The 19,900-nt window shown below is 37.7% G+C and overlaps 1 protein-coding gene across 12 annotated transcripts in view; it reads right to left on the bottom strand.

Moving 5' to 3' along the window:
• The window catches only part of LOC121320099 (pleckstrin homology domain-containing family A member 5-like), a 107,982-nt gene that overhangs the window by 71,200 nt on the left and 16,882 nt on the right, over positions 1-19,900 (bottom strand). Inside the window, exon 1 of one of the 12 annotated variants that reach the window (XM_041258305.1) lies at positions 14,219-14,347. The exons of 10 other annotated variants lie outside the window; for them this stretch is intronic. The gene's annotated coding sequence lies outside the window, so the exon portion shown is untranslated. Of the gene's footprint in view, positions 1-9,972; positions 10,071-14,218; positions 14,348-19,900 lie in introns of those variants that run through there. One more of the 12 variants, XM_041258307.1, reaches the window with a different exon arrangement.

Genomic DNA, 19,900 nt, shown 5'->3' with positions numbered 1-19,900 from the left:
AGTTTTCGGTTTTAACTGATAATAACTTATTATGAAGATTTGGTTTTTATTTTTTTTAACTGATAAAACGGCACGTTTTAAATAGAGTCTCATTCACTACTCTCTTTCTCTAAATAAGGAAAACGGCTTTCAGAAGGAAGGCAGTGTACATTACAACCTACCAATCATCAACTTTGTGTACTATATAATAAGTGTCATTTGCTTAGCAACATGCTTAACGATTACGGAAACAAACAAACCAGCAACATGGCGGCACAGTCTTATTTATGATGAACCGAAAAAGTTATTTAAAATATAAAACTGTTGTACAGTTATGCTTCTACTAATGCATATTAAACAGCTGTACAGTTATGCTTCTACTAATGCATATTAAACAGCTGTACAGTTATGCTTCTACCAACGCATATTAAAGTTGTTCTTGTGCGTAACGATGCCCAATTATTATTATCGATTCAAATTATTAGTATAGCTACATAAATATCAAACCCTAAACCAGAGTTTAATCTTAGGAAAACATGTAAATAACTTCTTGTGTGCCGTGATTAATTCCTGTAGTGTGAGAGATACGCGGGCGGTAATGGGAGTAAAATGAAACTGTTACTTCTCACAATACTAGAATTGAAAACGCATCCAGAGTTCTACGCTGCCGGAATCCTAATGTGGACATCCTCACTTCAACACAGCAAGTGAACGTGTACGTGTATTAGTGAAACATACAGTAAATGTATTACAGAAACCAAAAATGGATGTGTTTGAGTGGTGTATATTTTTAATAACCGACTTTGCCAAATAAATCAATGATAACCTCCCTCCCCCTCCCCCAACGAACTGAATAAAAAAATAAAACCCTATAGATCAAGCCCCATGTATAGTGACTTGCAAAGCTCTAATACCTGCCAATTATGTTGCCTTATACAGTAGTACCATTCACATTTAAAATGTGGTTCTACACGGTATTTGGAAAATGAGATCAAACACGAATTGAGCTTTACACAGAAAAACGCAAACATAGGACATTCTCACAAGCTCTCAGTTATCTCCTGTGTTTAGAGTGCCACTCGCTAAGCATGAAATATTGCAATTTCTTGACTCACAACATCTTGGGTTCCATATTATTGAGGTCTCAAAGTATACAGGACATGTATACTTTAAGCAAAAACTACTTGCAAATAAACTAAATGCAACAGCTAGTATAAACTGAAAACTAATCTTATTAGCCAAACTCAGTTATATTGGGACATGTGGGGGATCTTAAGATTAAACAAAACAAAAAATAAATGTATAATGCAATTTAAAGCTTTAAGACGGGTACAGTTACCATATTTAACCAGTAAAGTTTGCCAACTGTTAGTTTGAAATTAGCCAACCAAACACACACTTGGAGTCCTGTGTTGGCCCACCTACACTACAGAGGCTCAGAGGAGCAATTACTCCACTAAAGAATCACAGAGGCACAACAAAAACCTTGCTGGCTCGCTTAAGGTTAAACCGGCGGTCAGTCTGGGTCTGTCGCAGAGCAGGCGCCATCACCTTTTTGTTTTCAAATCATTACTCAGCGAGGTACTGATAACCTGATACCCCTTCTAACTTCCAGACTGATGGAAGGAGCTTTCAGTTCTGGAAATGAGGTTTGTGGCACACTGTAATGAGTCCACTGTTCTGCAATGCAAATGGGGTCGGTTCACAGCTAAGGATGGTTACACACCATCTGCTGTAATAACAGAAAGATGGCAGCACACATTTACTTAGAAAAGTGCTCTGTAATTACAACAATAAAACTACAGGCTCCTACACAATCAAAAGGAAAGATTTAAGACACTGGTCCCTATTACCAGCAATAGTTCCATTCATTACTATTAAACAGCCAGAATTGGTTACATAACAATGTTGCTATAATTGTATTCTGTATTGCGAAATCCTGGAAACAGGATATAACTATCAGAAAGCAAGGGAAAAAAAATACTATTAACTTATTCTTGTAGAAAAATCTAAAAATGTTTGCGATCTCTGCTGACAAACCAAAAAAAAAAAAAAAAAAAAAAACTGTTTTTGATGTCATTGGAGCGGGAAGGTGGGGGATGGGTGACAGACAGTAAATCTTTTAGCAATGCAGTAAGAGAGAGATACATAGATTTTATATATACAGCTCTGGAAAAAATTAAGAGACCATTGTAAAATTATCAGTTTCTCTGGTTTTACTATTTATAGGTATGTGTTTGGGTAAAATGAACATTTTTGTTTTATTCTACAAACTACTGACAACATTTCTCCCAAATTCCAAATTAAAGTATTGTCATTTAGAGCATTTATTTGCAGAAAATGACAACTGGTCAAAATAACAAAAAAGATGCAGTGTTGTCAGACCTTGAATAATGCAAAGAAAATAAGTTAATATTCATTTTTAAACAACACAATACTAATGTTTTAACTTAGGAAGAGTTCAGAAATCAATATTTGATGGAATAACCCTGATTTTCAAGCACAGCTTTCATGCGTCTTGGCAAGCTCTCCACCAGTCTTTCACATTGATGTTGGGTGACTTTATGCCACTCCTGGCGCAAAAATTCAAGCAGCACAGCTTTGTTTGATGGCTTGTGACCATCCATCTTCCTCTTGATCACATTCCAGAGGTTTTCAATGGGGTTCAGGTCTGGAGATTGGGCTGGCCATGACAGGGTCTTGATCTGGTGGTCCTCCATCCACACCTTGATTGACCTGGCTGTGTGGCATGGAGCATTGTCCTGCTGGAAAAACCAATCCTCAGAGTTGGGGAACATTGTCAGAGCAGAAGGAAGCAAGTTTTCTTCCAGGACAACCTTGTACTTGGCTTGATTCATGCGCCCTTCACAAAGACAAATCTGCCTGATTCCAGCCTTGCTGAAGCACCCCCAGATGAGTCCAATTTTCAGCTTTGCCCAGCACCTGGTCGTCTAATGGTTAGACAGAGACCTGGAGAGGCCTACAAGCCACAGTGTCTCGCACCCACTGTGAAATGTGGTGGAGGATCGGTGATGATCTGGGGGTGCTTCAGCAAGGCTGGAATCGGGCAGCTTTGGCATGGGGAGAGAGAGCGAGAGAGAGCAAGAGCCTAAAGTTAGTATTCATCCACCTTGGACATTTTCAGTTTCACAACCTGACATTTTGATGCATTTAAATGGGAATTTCTTTCCTTTGATTTACACAACCTACAACACTTTGAAGAGGCAAGATAATTTTTATTGTGAAACAGTTAATGGAAAAAAAAAAACGAAATATCTTGGTTAGATAAGTATTCACCCCCCTACCTTTGGCAGCAATTACAGCTGTGAGTCTTTTGAGGTAAGTCTCTACCAGGTTTGCACATCTGGATCATGCAATATTTGCCCATCACTCTTGGCAAAATTGTTCAAGCTCAGTCAAGTTGGATGGGGATCGTTAGTGAACAGAAACAGGAAAGTCTTGCCACAGATTCTCAACCGGATTCAAGTCCGGGCTTTGACTGGGCCACTTTTTTTTTTTTTAAGACACACCTGTTCTTGTTAACTATACACTGTGGCTAGGTAAGCTAGTATGAACTTGGAATGGGTGAAATAGCTATGCAATAGGAGTCATATTTCCATCCCTGATGTGCAAGTGGCACCGCATGTGGAATGAAATTATCTCCATTACTGATTACACTTTAAGGCGCTATGCTTTAAGGTGTTTTTTTGTTTAACACATTGCATAAACTGCACACCCACAAGACACAAAAGCAAGTAAAAGTTTGTTTTTTCTTAAGTTTTAAAACAATGAAAATTTGAAAATCAACCACCAGTAGTAGTAGTTCTTTGGGATTATAGAGAATACATCAATAAGAGGATGCAGATTGCCAAGTCTACAGTGCAGTTTTTAGAAAAGTCATGATTTATTGCTTACACAGCAAGGCTCCCAATACTGCTCTGCCAAGCAGGCCAATTGTTCATCTGTGTTGATATTCTCATTATACCGCACAGTGTCAGACAAAGCAACATAATGGAATTTAATTTAGAAGTTATGAAGTACTTCAAAATCGATATAGCAGAGAAGCACAGTTCCTGCTACACTGTACAGTACTTTAACGCTGTTCCAACTTAAAAAAAAAAAAAAAAAAAAAAAGGAGAGCGCTCAACGAAATGCTAGAGTGTACACAGAAGAGTCACTGAAAATCAATTTGTGTCCCGAATAATCATGCTAGTCTAGGCACATTCATTGGTTGCAGTTACACTGTATGTGACAATGAACTAAAACATGTACAGTAGCACATCAGTAACCTGAAAGGGCAGTCTATAGCTTTATACAATTAAATCAAGAAGCTCATAACAGGTTATCCAGTGTGTGGGTGACCTTTCTAAAAACAATCTGACTGAAAACTGAGTAAAAGAAAAAAAGGTCACAAACAAATCACAAAATATTCTGGAGAGCCCTGAGGGTAACCTCTATTACTCAGTTTAAAATGCCAATTCTTTATATATGTTAATTGTATTTATTTTTGACAGACGTGAAAACAGGACATGGCCGATTTGCCCATTATGAACATCAATCTATTCCTATAGCTGAAACTGGTTGGGCCAGCAGTCAGTATATTTTAGTTCCTCTTGAGTGTGAAGCTGAATACAACAAATCTCAGCTGAGACAGGTGAGAGTTCTTAGACCTCCTTCACACTTGCGAATTAAATCGGCCCTGGGCCGCTTCAGGGCTGCCTTTTCTCATATGTGAATGCTCCAAAAAAGAAAAGCCAGCCCCGGGCCTAGATTTAGGGCCTACAATCCAGGACCAGGGCCGGCCTTTACATATGTATGAACACAAAGCAGACTAGGGCCGGCTTCTGTTTGCTTCAGTCAGTATCCACAGCTGTTCAAAAATGCCGAAACCAATAACAAATCATCCCTGATCAGATCAGTGAGTCGATGGTAATGTGCTGTTCAGTACTTCATTCAGCAATGCTGTAGATTACACTCGCAGGCAGACAATTATATAATAGTAAGCGGCAAACATAAAATGAATGAAACGTAAAACAGCAGCAAACTTGGGATTATTTTCCGTGCTCAAAACCAGCATGTTGCAGACAATCGGGTTTGAGAATGCAGCAGCTCTATTTACAATAACTCTCCGGATGACAAAGACTCTGAGTTGAACCAACATCATTTTTTGTTTGTTTTTTTACACAACACGGAACTAATTTGTAATATTTGAAGTAAAAAAAAGATTTTTTTATGTTTTATTGATCAATGTCATTGGTAAGCTTGTAGCATGCTTAATTTGACAGTGTAAGAAATTGTATTTTCACTGTAATATTTGTTATATTTCAATGCCTATTATTGGGATTATTACTGTTAATGTGAATCTACAGTCATATGTTCAGTAATCTTCCAAGTTCAGTCTAAGTTCAGGGACTAGAGAATAATGACAACCACGATAACTACAAGTAATCAATAGACTAGTTTAAAGTAAACAAAACAAATTCGTATAAATGAGAAGAAACGGGTGTAATGTATTTAACACTGGTCAGTCGTGAATTTGTATTGTGAATGTCAGTCATTCATGGGGTGTCCATGCAATAATTTTTTTTTCTAACCTCGAGACATTTACACGAGATAAATGTCATGTAAAATGCTTTTTTGGGTTTCCATTCACTCAATTTATTTTACACGAGTAAACCAGGCTTTTTACCTGACATCCAAGCTGTTTTTATATATTACTTAATAATGTGGTTTCCATGAGCAGAGAACCAAAGCGAATCGAAAAATCTGTGCCAGTCAAGAAAAAAAAAATAATTTATACCAATAACGCTACAGATCTTTCCCAGTGCCACATATACTGTTAGCCAGACCTCATTTCCTTTGTTACAACAAAATAAAAATATGCAAAGCTGTGATTCTACCTCCAAAAGGTCACTCACAGTGCACAAGAGTTGAAGCTCTCTCCGTGATATTGGGTTGCCGATAAATCTTACAGTCAGCATCTGTCTAAGCAAGGAGTGATGGGAAAGTGTTTCGCTTGGGTTTCAAAGAAATCAATTTCACAAGGTCTAATTTCCTCAGTCCGTGTCAGCTCCTCTTCAGACACACAGGGTGAAAGGTCACATGCACTGCCTTATTATGTTACTTGCAAATAATTACCTTTGATGTCAGGCGTACTGGCACCATTTATTTATTTATTTATCTTTTTTTGCAAGAGCAGTAGCAGGCCTAACGATTACAACTACTTTTCATAAATGAAAGCCCTGAGGCATGTCATGTTCACTATAGTAGAACCAAGTCCTCACAATATATACAATATCTAGCACTATCTATAGTTTTGCTGTCCAAACAAGCAAGATACTGCTTTCACCATGTGCTGTGTTCTGAGAAGTTTCCATTGTTCATATTTCTAGAAAGACACCACTGCCTTATTACAGTACTGTATACTGTATGTGGCAGCCCTTAGTATTGCTTGTCTGAGCTCACTGCTGAAAACTGAGGAGATAAGCCTATTCCAGCACCACTCCTACACATACATCAAGTTTGTCTAATTACCAATAAATGGCCCCTTGTTGTAGTGTAGCTGCTGAATGAAGAGTGAACAATGATAAATTAAATAAAAGATGAAAACATATATATATATATATATATATCTATCTAGAAAATATAATATATGTGTGTATACATCCATCCTACTATATATATATATATATATATATATATATATATATATATATATATATATATATATATATATATATATATATATATATATATATATATATAAAACACACACACACACACACACACACATATATATATATATATATACACACATACATACACACACACACACATATATATCTATATATATATATACACACGCACACCCAGTACCAGTCAAAAGTTTGAGTACACTTGCTGGAAACTAGTTTTTTTTCATAATTTACACTGTTTTACGTTGTATACGTTTCTGTAAATACTTGAAAATGAAAACACATGTTATAATATACAAAACAAAACATAAGGAGTATCAAAGCAATGTTCAAGAAAATTGAAAATTGTCTCAATCTTGGGATTCCTCAAAATAGCCACCCTTTGCCTTAATAACAGCCTCACAAACACGAGGCATTCGGTTAACAAGTATCAGCAGGAAATCACCAGACATGTCTTCCCAGCTCTTCTGCAGCAATTCCCAAAGATGTACGGCACTTGTGGGTAGCGCTGCTTTGACTCTTCTGTCCAGTTTGTCCCATACAAGTTCTATGGGATTGAGGTCTGGAGACTGGGCAGGCCAGGTCATTAGATTTAGTTGTCCTTCATTTTCCTTCTTTGCCAGATAGTTCTTGCACAACTTTGAGGTGTGTTTCGGGTCATTATCTTGCTGAACAATGAAGGACTTCTCAACTAGTATAATCCTGATGGAATGGCATGCCTCTGAAGTATGCTATGATAGCCCTGCTGGTTGAGCTTGCCATGGACTTGGTAAAGATCACCAACTCTGTCACCAGCAAACCAACCCCAGACCATAACACTGCCTCCTCCATGCTCGACAGTGGGAACCACACATGCAGAAGTCATGCACGCACACTCTCTGCGTCTTACAAATACTTGGCGGTTGGCCCCAAATATTTCAAATTTTGACTCATCAGTCCATAAGACCAACTTCCACTCCTCAAATGTCCAGTTTCTGTGTTTTTTGGCCCAGGCAAGTCTCTTCCTCTTATTCTGCCCTCTTAACAATGGTTTCTTTGCAGCAATTCTTCCAGTTAGGCCAGCTTCACACAATCTCCTCTGAACAGTTGATGTTGAAACATCTGTACTTCTAGTAGCATTTAGCTGAGCTTGTATTTCAGGGGCAGTTAATCGCTGGTTTTGCAGACTTGACTCGAATGAACTGGTTCACTGGTTCTCTGATTCTGAGGTCACCCTTGGCCTGCCTAACCTTGTTCAGTCCTCATGAGTGCCAGTTTCTTAAAATCGTTTGATGGTCTTGGCCACAGCAGTTACAGACACTTGCAAAGTTTGCGATTGCGATTTGTCTTAAAGATTGACCTTCATTTCTTAAAGCAATTACGTTCAGGAATGACAAACTTGTGCCTATGCTACCTATATTTATTTATTTATAGTAATCATGGACCCTCACCTGTTAACAATAATTGGTGACAAAAGGTTAATTAGGTAACATGCTAGTTAACTCGGAGAACAGAGAACATTTACAAAAGACACTTTTATACTTATGCCAGTCTTCTAACACCGTGTTATACACATTTCAGACTTTTAACTGGCTTGGGCTTCAGATTGAAATCCCCTTGCTATGGGTGACCATTTCATTGAAATTGACAAGATTTACATTTTCATTTAAAAATTACATTTTTGAATGCAATTCCCTTATTATCAGCTTATATAAGTACACGTATCATATAATGAAATATTAAGTGTTTATAGACAAGTTTTTACAGTTAAAAAGCATAGATAATCATGAAAAACCTGGTTTCAAGCAGGTGTACTCAAACTTTTGACTGGTACTGTGTGTGTGTGTGTGTGTGTATGTAATATATATATATAAATAAATATAAATAATTAGTCTATTAAATAAACCTGGAGTTGGTCCCAACTCCTGTAGCCACTACCGGGTCCTAATGCCCCAATGTATTGTCTCTGTACAATAATTGACAGTTTGTTTACATTGTCTTTTACGTTTTTTTTATTGACCAATCCCTTACAATATATATATATGTGTGTGTGTGTGTGTGTGTGTGTGTGTTGATTTCATGTTAACAGCCTCTACAGATTCAATCAGTTTACAACTGAGATGTAATGAATGATGAATAATTGCAGTCTGTAATTACAATAACAATGTAAATGAGCATAACCACCACTGAAGAACCGCTGTCTCAGTTTGTGTTGCAAACCTCTGTGCTAATCCAAGATCTCATTTCCTTATGTTACCACTTTAAATGGATTAGTAAAAACACAGAAGGGTTTTCATTACGTGCATCTGCCAGAAGTCGACGACAGTGTTTTTCATTTTGTAATCTTCTTCCTCAAACCATTTTAAGCAGAGTAAAAAATGCAGGATTACAGTAAAGCAAGTTAAACATTCCATTTATATTAAAAAATACCTGCAGGTTGTGTAATAAAGTACAATTGCACTGCCAACCTCGGTGTGTGTGTCCTTTTCAAACTGAAACAAACAGCAGAATGATCGCCAAACCAAATCTCCAAGAAATCCTCTGCGCGATTCATGTGATGTGCAAAAATATTCCTATCAATACACATATTCACTACAAAAGACCAGAATGTGTTTTACTCTCTTAATGTGTTTGTGTACAGGTACTGTATAACTCAGACATGAAATGTAAAGAAATTTCAGCTCTCTGTTGCGACAATTTTGTTTTGGTACTTTTGGATTTCCTATTCTAACAACTTGTCAAATCTCTGTTTATATTTTGAATGCTTGCACTTAACATTTCTGGTCACATACGGCTAATGCAATCCGATCCATTTTAAAAGAGAAAACTAACTTCTGTGCTAAATTATATAGGATTATTCTGTACTGTATACGTGGAGTAGAAATGTCAGGACGTGTCAAAATATCAAATTGCACCAAATAATAATAACTGCACTAATCTACAGGGAGAGAATGAAGTTCTTTTCTGTTAACATTTAATCCAAATGTACTGCAAGGCACACACACACACACACACACGTTATCTTTAAAATCCATGTACCTGTACGTTATTACTACTTGGAGCCACTGACATACACCTGCGCTTTCTACACTGGACTGCCTGCCGTGAACATTTTCCATAGCATTTTTTATTTACCTTAGCAGTGCCAATGTCTTCAACTACAGTACCTGTTTTTTTAAAATCTACTGGTAATGCTTCCCTATTTAAAAGCAACTGTCCAGCAAACGCAGGCACCTACTGTGTACACACGCACCACAGTGCCTACAAACCGAACCAGCACGCCCTGGTAAAGACAACAAACAGAATACCAGCTGCTTACCGACAGAGCTTCTTGTTGCTCCAGCTACAGTGTGAGCAGGAGCACTGACCATCGTTTCAAAGCCACCAGCTCCCCCAGATGAATCACCTGCCTCTTTCTCTACGAGGATTACAAAAGGGCATGCTGTGATCTCTTCCTCCTTGGCTCAATGACAGCCTCGCAAGCAGAGAGGACTGGAGGATGCTGCTGTAATCTTCAAGAAGCCTAGGTGCTTGCTGTGAGCATGCTCAGTATCCAGTTAAAAAAACAGAACCACAGCTTTGTCTCTGTGCATACTGTAATGGCCTACTTCTTGCAATATAACAGAGGTTTAAAAAAAAAAAAAAAAAAAAAGCCAGTCTTAAATCGTTAGCTAGTGCAATAAACAAATCTGGACCCAGTTCCTCTGCGATTTACAGTACAAGGGCTGGACTACTGCAGGTCTCAACACGCAATAATTTTTCCTGTTCTATTTAATATCATCCCTGGGCAGTTTATTGGGCTCAGATTAGTCTGAAATTGAATGAACATGCCATACAGGGATTACAAATGGGTCAAACCCTTGAATAAAATGCTCAACCCACACCCCCAAAAACAATCAAATGAAATCCCACACAATTAAAATCAGAAGGAAGTACTGACACTCCCTCCTCCTCCTCCCACTCCCACCCGACACTTTGCGACTAAAACATCAGAAACACATGGGGGCTAGACTGCTGAACAGCATGGGCGCTAGATTGCTGAACAGCTCAATTTAAGTCAAGGTCAATAGTGATTAATAGTTCATTCAAAACTAACAGAGGGGGCAGGCCGATTGGTTGGTTAAAAAAGTATTTAAAATTTAGTCAGTCACATTCAAATTGAACACAAATTAGCACTTTTTCAGCAAGAGTCAAAGAGGAGTCGTCTTACCAGGCATGTAGCACTACACTAATGTAATGATACGTATCTCGAGATGCAGACCAGGATACAATATGTATCACGACACATGTAATGCTCCTGATCCAACTTCTTCCCAGTGTAATGCAGTACAATTCCTGTGCTGAACCCTGTTATATAATAACAAAGCCCACAGGCAACACTACCCTCATCCACCACTTAAGCAGACTTGTTCAAATCTGCTATAGGTTTGACGTGGGCAACATCACCCTCGTCATGATTTACTGAACACACGATTGTTGCCATGGCTACCAGTCACTGTACAATCTTATCGCTCCAGACTAAAACACAAATCTTGTTTAGGTTTCTCAGAGTGGCAGGAGGGCTGGAAAGAAGCAAACAAGCAAGCAATTAAACAAATCTCCCAAAAGGGAAGGGAAAAGAATAATGAAAAGAGAATGATGGTGCACCTTCACCTCGTCCGAGACAAAAACAAACTCAGCAGGCCTGAACGTTTCTCACAGAATGTGTCTATGAATAAGCACAGAAAGTTACAGCTTCTCCACATCGCTCTCAAGAGTTTAACACTTAATACAGCCAGCGTCCGCGATACAGTTCAAACCCCAGCAATAAAACCAGATCAGATCAGCAGGAACTGGAGCAACTACTGTACCAGCCCCCAATTCAATACACTTCAATCAAGGGCTTTGTGAGATACGCCAATCGTGGGCTCCTGTAAAAGAGCAAACCAAGAGGAAAGCAGGGCAAAGAATCCCATCTGCACACTGCTGTCAAGGGCTTTAAGTTGGGAGGCATTGTAATTGTCTGCTTAGTTCCAGAGACCACAGATGATGACCCGGTTCTGCCAATGTTAGGGAGTATGCTATAACTGAAAATATGCAAGAAATGTATTTAGTAATTCTCTTACCACTTTCCATAGTGCTTACTGGTAACAATAGGTGTCTAAAAACCAGATAAACCTTGATACTGCATGGTTTAAGTTAAGAATACACAGAACTCTCAGTTCAAACCTAGTGTTTTTGTTTATAAAAAATTTGAAAAAGGAGGAGAAGATGTTAGGCTGTAGTTGCACTGGGCTTCACACATCTGATATTCCAGTTGTGTGCACACCACAACCAAAATAAACAGCTGAAGAAAAATGCATCTGAATTCAATTAATCTGGACTCTGAGGATACAGCAAGTTGTAAACATCCAAAAACAGTGTTAGCTCTGAATACTCCTGTTTGGAGAATGGCACAAAGGTGCACTACTGTTATCAAAATAGCTACAGTAAGTCAATGTACATATCACATTGTGTTACTTTAAATCTATACATTTGTATACTACTTTAAGCCAGGCAGTGTACTTAGTTCCACTGTCCTCCTTTCTCCAAATTTCACAAGAAAAAACAAAACAAAAAAAAACATACACCACTACAGCCCCAACACATTTAATTTATTTCCAGGAAACCCTGCTGTACTCATTTATTTTGGGCCACAGCGCTGACCTGAGTGAAACGAGCTTGCTGAGATGAAAGGAGAGCAGTTAGCAGAGTCAATTCTGGGTGAACTTCAGCAAGGGCAACAACAACCTCAAAAAGCCTTTAGGAGAGGAAAAAAAATAAAGCATATGATTTAGGCAGAAGTGCTTCTGAACTGAATTGTCTTTTGGGACGAAGGTGACCCATCGTCTGACCTTGAGCAGGGTGGTCTCTTTAGATCCAAGCTGAAAAGAAATACTCAAAGAGTATTAGCAGAATGGCTGCAACAACAAACTTAAACCATTAGAATAGAGGAGGAAATCCAGGTGAATTATGCCTCCAGTATATTAAAATACATTATATTCTGCATCATGTTCTGCATGAGGGTGCAGTGTTATTGCACTCAAATGGGGCAATTTGTGCCATATGCTCTAAACACACACAACAGCCAGCAGGGTTGCTTGATCCGTTTTTAAACTGGCACTGTAATCAATGCTGCAAGTGCTGACATTAAAAACAAGGCCATGTAAAAGCTCCAACCCACAAGGCAAAAACTGAACACACTGCGGCAGGAGCCAGATTCAAATTGACAGAAGTAGTCAGATCATTCCGATCACAGCCTGACATATAAAATGTGTCCTTCCCTCAAGAGTAAAATTCATTTGTACTAACTGGTGTTGAATAGCACCGATAGCAACTGACAATTTACAAACATGTACGCAAAGAATAAAGCGTTTTATTCATTTTAAAAACCAGAGACTTACAGTACCACCTTTGAAATCAATTACCTTGTAAAATGATAGACTAACTCCATCACTTTCAAATTTAGTTGCAACAGATATATTTCAGCAAATGCTCTGTACATGTAAGCTAATTGCCTTTAATTGCAGCTTGTTTATCCACGCACATGACAAATGTGTACTGCTTTCAAAGCACAAACTTCCATTATGATTCGTTACACTTCAACACCCAGTGCCACAAGATAGTTGCACACCGAAGGATATGGTCGATTTCTTCCAGCTATAATCTTTTGGTAGCCGACAGGAACACTCAAGTCAGCATCAGCTGCTGTCGGAAACCCTCTTGTCTATTTTTTTTTGCACAGCTAATCTAATTTCTGATCAGATTCGAAGCGAAACAGAAATATAAAGCCTAGCCTAGCCTAGCCTTTGTTATTATTTATAACCATACAATTTGTATTTGCTTTCGGTAGGTTTGGAGTCTCTGCCCCGAAAATTTTGGAAATTCTCCTGCCCTGCTGTATAGCAATAGCACCTCTACAACTTTACTGTGCAAGGCATCACTGCAATGAGACACAGTCCCAAGCCATCAGAGAAAAGGATGGTTTGCTAGCATGTTTGTACTTTCTGGTGAGCTTTATAAAAAAAGTCAAATCAGATCTGCACGAAAAGCCAGTGTGCACAGAAGGCACATTTCTCATGGCGATTCACCTATTAAAATGACTAGACCACAACTGGAGCGAAATTGAAACATGCAGTAGTCTCCAGGTAAGAGAACACCCCTCAGGGAGCAAGCAAAGTGTTAGCCACCAGACACAATATGAATCAATAAATAAATAAATGCATATGTATTACTTGTCATGACACATGTGCATCAACATATGAAATGAACTGCATAAGTAAAAGCTAAACAATAGGCAAGTGAGTGTTAATAAACTATAATAATTAACAGACAAAGTAACGTTAACAAAACACAAAACAGTCACAAGCTTAAAATCACTACATACTGTGAAATTAGCTGGCAGGTGTGTTTCGGTGTTTCACAATGGCAAAGGCAAAAATAATGGCCTTCACTTAGGGTTAACTTAGTTAATAAAATAACTGTCAAACTAAATTAACACAGCACCCCTACACACGTTAGAAAATGCAGCAGAAACATATACATACTTGCATTGCGACTTGTGTCCGATTGAGGTTTTATTCAGAGCTCGAACAACTTCCAACTTTGTGCAGCAAAAGAAACAGCAGCGCCTTTTGCTGTTTGTTTACATGCAATTTTGTAGCGATGAGGTGCACTCAGGGAAATCAGAATACAAGGTAATTCAAAATGATATGAAGGCGGTTCTGGAAAGATTAATAAACCAATCAGTGTCCCTCAAGACACTCTTGCAATGACTAGTCGCTTTTTTACAAAACAGTACTGTATCCGTTGTGAACAAATTGCTATCGATGCCAAGAAGGTGTTCTTCTAAGTGAACTTCCTGTTCCTTTAGCCGGAGCATTTAGAATGGGAAAAAAAAAATCGGTTTCACCACAAGGGTCTTCTCTTAGGCAAAGGGTTTTCTTAGGAGGCGTTCTATATACAGAGACAACTGTTTCATAATCTTAATCTGTAAAAAAAATAAATAAATAAATAAAGTGTCTTGAGGGAGACTGATTGGTTTATTAAATAGCTTGTTACCTATACACTGTGGCTAATCAAGCTCGTAGTAAAACCTGGAATGGGTGAATCTGCTATGCAACAGGAGCCATCGTTGCGTATGCTGAAAAAAGTGTTCAGTTCAAGGCATGTTTAACGCCCTCAGCTTAAACATTCAGTTCTAAATTAACTGGCTCCCATGTGAGTTGTGCTGGTGTAAAGTAGCACACACTGTTCTGTACATTACATCACCACTTAAAAATCCTCTTGATGTACCAATGCAGCAAGCACATACACGTTTTTTTATTTTTCATAAGAAAATATTTCCATCTACAGTACACTATAAATGTCCCATCTAAAAATACCAAATACAAATACAATCATATCGACTTTGCTCAGTGCAGCTGAAGGGGTTAAGATTTAAATAGGCATTCATTCAGAATACAGGTTTTATACTTTCACTACTGGTATTAAATCATGTAAACGACGACAAAGCAAAACCTGATTTGAAAGGCTTTTTTATGCAAAGGCACCACCAAACTGCAGTAGGCTAGATTTTGGATTACAGTACACACTTTAAAAAAAAAAAAAAACTGCTTTTTTATATAAAAATATCCTGTTCAATGCAGAACCTGTATGCTCTGGAAGCATTTTTGAAAGCAGAAATAATTAGTATGTTGAAGACTGCCCTCCTCTGGTCAGACAGGAGCGGTTTTATTCTTTGCTGTACCAGGACACTGGGTGGTTTGTTAAAACAAATGGCGTACTCATTCACACTGTAATAAACATTTTTGGATGAATTAAACAAATTAGTTGAAGTCTTCAAAAATAAATATTTGACATGAATAATGTTCACACCTTTGTAAAAATGCAAAGACCTACTTCTACCGAGTGCTTTAGATCTGCAGTAGGTAATTACAGTACTGTGAACATTGTTAGAAAATTTGAGAATTAAACAATACAGCTGGCTGAGTTGTAGAATTGCAAGTTCTGTAGGACTTACTTTACCCCAGTGAATTAACTACAAAACAATGGATGCCAAATAGAAGTTTGTTTTATTCCCAAAATAAATAGTACATAGTGTTGACACCATATTTTTTTCATTCCTTGCCATTTCTTCACAGTAAACAGTGGCCAGAGACATGTTTTCATGATAACATGAGGTTTACTTGTGCCTTTTTGTAGCTGAACAAGCAAACAAACTGAAATTGAAATTTAAACACTTCAAACGTTTAAACTCCAACAATAACGCTGTTGAATAATCACTACCATTACGCGACAAGCCTGGAGGGCTGCTTGTATGATGCATAACAAGATCAAATGGTCATTTAAATGATGGACTGTTTTGTTAGAAGACAAACATTAAATGAGATGTATTCATACCAACTATACAACATGGTTATTCTTCATTCAAGAAGCATTTGTGATCTGCTGTACAATGAGCTGTATTGTGCTTTTGGTCTTGCATCACGATACATACCTGTATTATGATAAATCACATAAGAAAGTATCAGGAGTCATCAATACACGATGAACCGTTACACCCCTAAACAGTACAGCACTGTTATCAATGTCAGTTTTGACAAATCACGATTTTCCATCGTTTAATGTTTCGCTCATTTAGACTAAGGATAGAAGCATTCCCAGCAGAACTCAACAGCGAGATTAGAAAGAATCAGTTATAACAATAACAACAACAACAGATACAGGCACGCTGAAGAACAGCACCCTTTTCAGAACAGCAACGCAGCAGACAGTCACAGTTGAGAACAATGAATTTACTTCACGCTGCAATCTTTTCCTCCAAAGGGCAATTGTTTATGAAGTTGCGACAATTTCTTCAATCCGTTGACATTTGATATGCTTTAAAAAGAGAAGTTTGTAAGATTGCACTCTGAAGATGTTTATTAAAGAAAACCTCTTGGGAGAAGACTGACAGTTGTAGCGACATGCAATACAGTAGCATTCAAAACTTCTTATTTAAAAGCAAGACTTATGCTTTAAAACTAAACACCAGACCAAGTAAATATACATTGTAACACAAAAATGACAGTATTTAAAACAATTACACCCACTGAATAAACATGCGATCATTTAAACTGTAAAGTCACAAATTTCTTTCAATATTTACTCTTCCGCAGGTTTTGTTTTTTGCCACAAAAACTATACACTATGTTATGCCTGTTGCATTCGTTAGGTTGTACAGAAAAATCACCATCAATAGACAACATGTATTACTTTCCTCAGCGTCAACACTTCAGCACCCAGTGGAAAGTTTAACGATTTTTTTCAGGCTGCCCTGCAACAGCTTGTCTGTAACATTGATGCACATGGCAGTGCATTTTAATTACACACCAGAAAAACAAATAAGCCGAAGTGGAATTGCTAAATGTGTCGTTGATTAGCAAAACCAACATGAGAGATCAAAGCACCACACAACACAAGGTCTGACCGACTAAGAGGCTCTGCAGTACTACTGATGATATCAGGGAGACTGCTCATGCCTCCTGCTGGTCGTAACAGCTCATTAGAACATGCATGAAAGCCAATTAATGAACTGCATACCCCGCAGGTCAAACTTAACCAGATCTCATGCCACAATAGTTATAGGATTAATCTGCTGATGTTTTATTTGTCCTGAAAAGATAAAATAATTAGATACCCACAAGCCAAAGTCAATTAATTAACCAACTATTGATTTGAGAAGGGTGGATTTCTGACATGTATAAGTTGGTTATGGGTTAGTTTGGCAAGTGTTTAAGTTGGTTATGGCAGTGTTCCTCTATGTATAATGGCAAACATTTTTAATGTTATACTAGTTCAGAGGCAAAACAAAAGAGCAGGAGACTGCTCAACACAAAAAAGCACTAAGCTTATTGCCTACCGACAGCTGGTGCTGGAAGTCCTGATCAAGGATTACAAACCAATTACTTAAGTCTGCAGCAACTTTCCAAAACTCAAAATACTAAAAGGAGCGGTCAGCCCGTGAACACGGGAAAAGACATTAAAAGCTGGCAAAGCTATCTTTTCACACCAGTAGGGAATCAGGAAAAAGTTGGTGCTGTACATTCTCATAGTACACATTGAAGCCAGTCAGCTGATCTTGTAAAAGATGTGTAAAAGTATACAGTAAGAGACAAATATGAGAGAGGTAAAAGTTGTTTAAACTAAAAATTCAGGGATATACAAGGCCAAGCACACAAAAAAAAAAAAAAACCTGCTTCCCACAGTGCACCTATTGGTACAGCATGCAGCCTATCCAAAAGTCAGAGGACACCAACATTCACTGCAGTATATCAAGACACTGACTCCCACTTCAGGTTTCAAATTAAAATGTGCTGGGCTGCTAGGGTATTGATGCTTTTCCTATATGGTTTGTTTTCTGCAGAATACCTCATCATTTCAGTTGAAAACTTTGGATGAGTAACTGCTGACTTATCAAGCACTGCCTAACAAAGGGCAGGTTCATGACTCATCCAGCCTGGCAACCTGGATGACCATTTCTTAAATAAAACCATGCTGTAATACTGTACTTCAGAAATCTGTACTGTGATCTGACAGATGATTTTACTGTGGTCTCTGACGAAGTCACATCAATAGGTTACAGTAACATTTAATGTAGGTGTTTGTTTCCTTTTAGAAAACAATTGATTACCTTTGCATACACAGATGTCAGATTTTGTGTGAGGTCTGACTCTTACGATTGATAGCCTGATATTCTCTTTCTGAAGAGAAAAAAAAATCAATATACAGTCAAAATAAATGCAATCGGCTTGCAAAATACAAAGCAAGAGGGTTGCGAAATAAATCTCTGAATCATCGGCATACTGCCATCTGTGAAAAGAAGACCTTTGATTCTTGACAAAGCTTAGACATGTTTCAGAGCTTTCCATAAAAGCTAAAATTAAAACAACTTCATTTGAGTGCACTGTAACAACAGAAATCTGCTAAATGTACAGTACTTCAAAAACGTTTTAAAAAGAAAACTTTTAATGCATGAGTATTAATTTTTGCAATCCATTTCCCCATCCCCTGGAGTTTAGGATACAGTAATACATCTACATTATGAAAGTCAATTGATGCAAAAACACTGTAAAATATTTTTAAAAACCAATGTCATTAAATTTGCAAATAATCTTTGTATTTCTAAATGTAACACTATTGAGCGTTTTACAATTATGGATGAAATGCTATGAACAAACGCATGCGTGCATGCGCTATAATTTAATTTCAGTTTGTTAATGTTGAACATAAGTGATAAAGGAATACGCTATACCAGAATAGTCAGTTAGTCAGTCCAATTTGCTTTCACAGCCACCGCACAGGTTCAAAGGGCATAAAATCAGATGACAGACTGCCACCAAGGCCCTCAATGTTGACAAAGCACTGCTGTCTTCACAAATCAAAGAAGACCTCTAAGAAACAATCAATCTATTTTATACAGCACCTTTCACAGTGAACCACCATCACAAAGCGCTTTACAAGATTGCGAGGAACAACGCATAATACATTAAATAGTGAAATACAGTACATTAAATACAAACAGTAAAAAAAAAAAAACAATGCAAATACATTAAATAAAAGGCTAGGATGTGAATTCTAAACATTATGGATGCGTTTGTCAAACCTGAAATAGCAATTTAGACAACATAATAACAGATATCAGGCTTGAAGAGCACTGAAAGCAAGAGAGAACAAGTGGGTCTTGAGAGCTGATTTGAAGTGCACTAAAGCTGGGAGAAAAATCCTTGTTTGTAAACCTTTCCATCAGTGTGTACAGGAGATACTGTATCGACAGGCATGAAACATCCTCAAAACATCACTGCCAATCAATCCACTGCAGGTGCCAGACGGATTTGTGCAGAGCCATTACACTTCAGAGGCAAGAGACCACCTACCAATAGATTGAACTGTATGGTACACAATGACCAGAAAACCTGCCAGTTCATCTGCTTTAAAAACAAATCCTAATTAAGCGATGACCACAGGACGCATCATGTGTAGTGAAAAGTTTCTACATTAGCCATGTACACTTAATGCATGGTCTTGCTTTGGTCTTTAACAATCCAATTGTTTTTGACTTTACACGTTTGTTTCTTTTTAAAGTGGCATGGATAGACACATTCAAACATGAAAATGTATAAAAAATAAATAAAACCACAATAGAATAAAAACACACAAAATGAAAAAAATAAAAATAAACTATGTGA

This window comes from Polyodon spathula, chromosome 8 (genome assembly GCF_017654505.1).
Source record: "Polyodon spathula isolate WHYD16114869_AA chromosome 8, ASM1765450v1, whole genome shotgun sequence".
NCBI classification, from domain to species: Eukaryota; Metazoa; Chordata; class Actinopteri; order Acipenseriformes; family Polyodontidae; genus Polyodon; species Polyodon spathula.
This window is presented reverse-complemented; position numbering and strand designations above follow the sequence as displayed.